Raw genomic sequence first — 6,637 nt, forward strand, 5'->3', positions numbered from 1 at the left:
AATCTGGTACAAGAGAGCATAAGGAGGGGGCACCTGGGTGGCTCAGTCGTTAAGCGTCTGCCTTCAGCTCAGGGCGTGATCCCGGCATTCTGGGATCGAGCCCCACATCAGGATCCTCCACTGGGAGCCTGCTTCTTCCTCTCCCACTCCCCCTGCTTGTGTTCCCTCTCTCGCTGGCTGTCTCTCTCTCTGTCAAATAAATAAATAAAATCTTTAAAAAAAAAAAAAAAGAGCATAAGGAACATTCAGTGAACAGCAAGACAATTCAATAAGGTTAAAACTTACTGTAGATAGTGGAAAGTGAAAAGACCTCCAGAGAGGTAAACTGGTACTAACACAGGAAAAGCCTAAAATTTCACGAAGCTTATGGTTCATCCAGAAGTAACGAGGAATCATTGAACAGTTGCAAGCAGGGCAGCTCTAGGATATGTTGGTAATTTGAAAAATTTATTCTAACCACAGCTCAGAACATGGACTTGGGATGGAATGAAATCCAACCCTTCTCCCATCTCCTCATCCTATCGCCACATTCAAGTCACCATCAGCTCTCTCTGATATCATGCATCAGTTCCCCCAAAAGCCTCTCAATCCATTCTCACCAGCCAACTAAAAATGCAAATCAGGGGACACCTGGGTGGCTCAGTTGATTAAGCATCTGCCTTTGGCTCAGGTCATGATCCCAGTGTCCTGGGATTGAGTTCAGCATTAGGCTCCTTGCTCAGAGAGGAGCCTGCTTTTCCTTCTGCTTGCGCTCACACACTCTCTCTCTGACAAACATATAAATAAATAAAGTTTTTAAATAAAGAAATAAAAATGCAAATCAGATCAGGTCACTTTCCACTGAAACATTGCTTTGGCATCCTGTTGTCCTTACAAAAAAGCCAAAACCCTTAATAGGGTTCAGGAGTCCTTGCTCAATTAGGTTCAAGTTTCCCACCCAGTTTCAACCCATCTTTACTTCCTTGGGTCTTTCTTCTCTTTTCTCTTCTTTTTTTCTTTCTTTCTTTCTTTCTTTCTTTCTTTACTTTCTTTCTTTCTTCCTTTCTAGAGAGAAGGAGCACGTACTCGCAAATGGGTGGTGGGGGTAGGGAAGGGAGGGGCAGTGAAGGGGAAGGACAAAGAGAACACAAGTGGGGAGGAGGTGCAGAGAGAGAACCCCAAGCAGGCTCCACAACCACTGTGGGGTCCAAAGCCAGGCTCAATCTCATGACCCCGAGATCATGACCCTGAGATCATAACCTGAGCCAAAATCAAGAGTCCGACCCTTAACCAACTGAGCCACCCAGGTGCCCCTTTCCTTGGGTCTTGCAATTCCAGTCATGATGGGTTTTCTTCCAGTTCTTCCAAGGGACAAAACTCTTGTTCCCACTTGTTCCTGGAACTCCAAAAGGGCTGTTTTTTCTCCCTAGAACATTGGACTCATTTGTCTCTGGCTAATTTATGCTTTTCATCCAGATTTCAGCCTAACCTTCACTTTCTCAAGGATGTGGTACTTTATCTTTTTGACTAAATTAAGTTCCCCACCACACGCTAGACACTCTCATTACACCTCATAACTCTCTTCTCATTTCACTTTATTGAAGATGCTTATTGAATGCCAGGCTTTCCTACTAGACAGAACTTCTCCTTCCCACCTCTCTCGTTAGTCATGGTTCCCCATAACCGAGCACAATACTGGTTAAGTATATCACTCACTCATTATACAGAAAGTCCCCAACTTACAATGGTTTGACCTAGGATTTTTTTTTTTTTTACTTCACAATGGTGCAAAAGCAGTACACATTCAGTAGACAACAAACTTCAGATTCTAAATTTTGATCCTCTGGGGGCCTGTGGTAGAATATTCTCTTGTAATGCTGGGCAGCAACAGTGAGCTGCAGCTCCCAGTCAGCTACATATCACAAGGATGAATGTTACTGACACACTTACAACCATTCAGTATGCATACAACCATTCTGTTTGTCCCTTTCAATACAGTATTAAATAAATTACATGAGCTAGTCAACACTTTGTTATAAAATAGATTTCGTGTTAGATTATTTTGTTCAACTGTAGACTAATGTAAGTATTCTGAGCATGTTTAATGTAGGCTAGGCTAAGCTGTGATGGTCGGTGGGGTCGCTGTATTAAATGTAATTTTGACTTATGATATTTTCAATTTCTGATGGATTTTTATCAGGCCGGAACCCCATCATAAGTTGGGGAAGCTCTGTATATTGAATAAATGAATGATAGCAAGAAGACAGTTAAGAGGTGCATCCGAACTGAAGAGGTAAGAAAGGACAGATTTGAGTCTTGAGTGCTCAGAGTAACCAGAAATCAGCTGTAAATGACAGGAAAGAATTGGGGGGAAGGACAGGCTCTTATGTGTCTGGTTCTCCACTGTATTGATGAGCATTGGCTGACGCCTGGTACGTGGTAAAACATTCAATGAATATCTGTGTCAAATGAATGAGGCTCGATGGGTAGAGCCATCACTCAGGTTTCTGTCTTGGTCTCGTGAGCAGCTCCATCCCCTGAGAGAGGGAAAACGTGACCAAAAGTGCTTTACAGACAAGGCTTCCAATAGCATCATTCAGCTATTTGATTTTGAAGAGGCTATACAAGTATTCAAAATGACTTTCTACCAACAGAAAAGAAAACAGAGCATGAGTGTGTTTGAAGTACTATTGGACTGTATTCAATTTGGTGTTTATATTAGTATTTCAGTATTTAAATTGTAACCAGTTATTTTCATTAGAATTATTTCATCTGATTGATTTCCAAGTTTGAGAAAGACAAGGTATGTTTTTGGATGGGATGCCTCTGAACAGTGCGGCTGCAAACAACAACCCAAAAAACAAAATAAAACTCCTTCCTTCCTGGGGAGGAAATTGCAGAGATTCTCTAAAAACCTCTCTACTGTGACCATTTATCCAACTTTTAACTTTAAAACTGTAACACACAGTGTTTCCATTTGGGATTTGTTCTGGAACTAGATAGTAGCAATGGTTGCACAATGTTGTGAATGTACTTACTGGCACTGAATTGTATACTTTAAAAATGGTTACAATGGTAAATTTTACATTTTGTGTCTTTTACCACACAGGCACAAATTTAATACAAAACATGTGTTCCCCAGACCTAAAAGAGCTTGACCACTTTATGCAACTTAGATATTTTAGAAATGTGAGAAGCTTCACTGTGCTTGTGAGATGCTTTTGAAAAGCCCAGCGGGGCAAGGCTGTGGAGATTTTTTCTGGCAAGAAGATTTGGAACCCAGTGTCTGGGAAAGGAATGAAATTCAGGTTGTGTGTGACATGATTTTGCAAGTAAGAAAAGGAGAATCTAAGAAATAACAGAAAACAACCACTTCCCAGGTCTTTATAAGAAAAGGACTGTCCTTGATTCTCCCTCCATCTAATTTGGTTTGCTGCTCAAAAGTTGTATTGCTGGAGAATGTGACTACGGATACAATTCTGTGCTTAGAAAATCCAAGGATGTGGCCTATACAGTAGTTTTCAGCTCTGTCACCAACAAGAACACTTTTATTTATTATTTCCTTCAGGGATTGCATGTTTTGAAAGGTAATATCTATTAGACAATATCAAACAAACTGCCCTTGTTAAATAAAATGAATTCTTTCCTGATTTTCTATTCATCAGCTTGTAATACATATATCCCTCCCCATCTGTATCTCTCATTAGCATGAGGTAGCCAGTGTCACTAAACTCAGTTGATATAATTCCAGGTAAAAGCAAAGAATTGATATTTACATTTATCTGTCAGCTTTTTCATCTATAAATGCTTTTAGACATTTAGAAACACTAAGAATTCATTAAGGTTTTAGAAACACTGAAAATAGCTTAGAAACCTCCATTGCTCCCTTCCTGGGTTCTAATAAGGAATCTGTACCCTAATGACTGGTGTTTATATCAGTGTATCTTAACAGAAAGGAGGCAATGCCTTAATTAGGTTTATCAAAATCACCTCAGGGACTTGTTTCAGCTGCGCACTTCCCCGAGCCCCTGCAGAGGAATTGGTGTACCTTCTGAGCAGGGGCAGGTTGGTGGGGGAGGGTTTTTTCTCTCTTGACAATTACTGGTGCTATAGTGAGCCACTCTTACCAATGAGAGTGGATTGTACTCTCTTTCAAGTGAATTAGGGCCAAGAAAAGAATAAGAACCCAACACTGATTTCTATAACCCTTCATGTGAGGCTTTCACGACAAAATAAATTTCTAATAGCAAGTTGTCTCATTGTCTAGACTGAATAATGTGGGCCAAGAAACAATAAAGTGCTCTAACAAATTGATAAGAAAAAATATTCAATTTCCAATAAAAATGAGCAACAATAATGGACAATTCATAGGAGAAATTAAAGTTACTGACTAATATTGGGGTGGGAGGATGGGAAATGTTTCAACCTGACGAGGACCTGAAAAAAGTAAAATTTCAGTGTGGGCTCGACTTCTTCCAACCAAATGGATTAACAATAATCAGATTTGTCCTCACACTGAATCAATGAACACTTAACAAGCTATAGGAAATAGCAATTTGCACACTAGACATCAGTCAGTGGGGAGAGTGATTCCTGAGTAGTGGGGCAGAAAAATGAGGTGAGCCACGTGATTTCCAGTGTCTGCCTTGAGAGAGGGTTTCCAGGTTCTGACACAGGGAGGAGGACTCAGGCAGAGCCTAGGGAGCTCCCTGAGTTGAAAAGATGGAGCAGAGAGAGAGTCCAGGGAGACTAAGGCATCTAGAATTTGCAGGATAGAATAATGAGAAGGAAAAAGCTGCATACTGAGAGAACCCCAGAAATCTGAGAGGGAGGTCCCTGTTCAGTCTTTAGCTGAGTTCTGATTAGCATATGCATGTGAGGAAAGCACCAGAGGCCAGGGAAAGAAACTCCCGGAAGGACTGAAGTAGACACTGCCTGGTGCTCACCTAGGGCCTGTCCCGCCAGCCAGACTGAAAAATCTCATGATTCACAAGACATGGCGGAATACTCAAAAGAGTCGTGCCTCAATAGTAGGGAATTCATCCCTGAATGAACACTGTTCTGGTCCCACCCAACAAATCTTAAAACACCCCAAAGGAACAAACTGTTTCCAAGTAATTTATCTGCATTCCAGAACAAATCCCAATGTGAATACTAAAATATTCAGCACCCAGCAAGGTAAGATTCACAATGACTTGAACCTATTGAAAAACTGAACAGGCACATTAAAAAGAAAGAAAATAAGACTCATAATGAGGAGACAAATTAATCACACTGCTGATTAATGTAATAGTATTAGGGGATGCCTGTCAGTTAAGTGTCTGACTTCAGCTAAGGTCATGATCTCAGGGTCCTGGGATGGAGCCCAGCATCCGGCTCCCTGCTCAGCAGGGAGTCTGCTTCTCCCTTTCCCTCTCTCTCTGCCCCTCCCCCTGCTCGTGCTCTCTCTCTCTCTCTCAAATAAATAAATATAATTTTTTTAAAAAAATAATAGTGTTAGGATTGGCAACTAAAGACAATAAAGCAGCTATTATAGAAATATATTCCATATATTTAAAAAGTTAGAGAGGTGGAACACATAAAAAAAGACCCACATCAAACTTGAAGATGAAGACTACAGTAGGGGGCGCCTGGGTGGCACAGCGGTTAGGCGTCTGCCTTCGGCTCAGGGCGTGATCCCGGGGTTCCGGGATCGAGCCCCACGTCAGGCTCCTCTGCTGGGAGCCTGCTTCTTCCTCTCCCACTCCCCCTGCTTGTGTCCCCTCTCTCGCTGGCTGTCTCTGTCTCTGTCAAATAAATAAATAAAATCTTAAAAAAAAAAAAAAAGACTACAGTAGGTAGGAATAAAAATACACAGGATGAGATTAATAGCAAATTAGAGATCACAGAAGAAAAATATTAGTAAATTTGAAGACACAACAATAGAAACTATCTCAAATGTGCTGAGAGAAAAGAGAATCAGAAAAATGAACTATGGGAAAACTTCAAGGGGCCAAATATACATGAAATTGGAGTCCTCTAAGGAGAGGGGAGAGGCAGGAAAATATTCATTGGAACAATGATCAAAATTTTTTTCAAATTTGATGAAAACCAAAAACCCACAGATTTAAGAATGCCAACTAACCCCAAACACAAGAAATATAAATAAAATTACAACAAGGTATATCATAATAAAGTTGATGAAGGAAAAAATCTTAATATCAGCTAGAGAAAGAAGATACGTTCCATCCAGAAGAAGAAAATTTATTATGACAGTATATATGTCACTGGGAAAAAAATGCTAGTGGAAGGGAGTAGAACATCTAAAACACTCAAAGAAAAATATTATTAACCCAGAACTCTATACCCAGGGAAAATACCTTTCAAAAATGAAAGCAAATTGAAGGCTGTTTTAGACACGCAAAAGACACAAAAGCGAAAAGAATTAGCAGTAGCAGCAGTAATTAATCAACTACAAGAAAAGTTATGAAAGTCCTCAGAAAGAAAATATCATACTGAAATACAATAGAATGAGGAGATCCAAAATGGGAACTATGTGGGTAAATGTAAAAGACTGTTTTCATTGTTTAAATCTCTTGAAAACACATAGGCTGTTTAAACAAAAATGGTAACAGTAGAGCATGGCTTTAGCCCATTTGTACAAGTAAATGTATGACAA

The sequence above is a fragment of the Ailuropoda melanoleuca genome, chromosome 1 (assembly GCF_002007445.2).
Source record: "Ailuropoda melanoleuca isolate Jingjing chromosome 1, ASM200744v2, whole genome shotgun sequence".
Taxonomy (NCBI): Eukaryota; Metazoa; Chordata; class Mammalia; order Carnivora; family Ursidae; genus Ailuropoda; species Ailuropoda melanoleuca.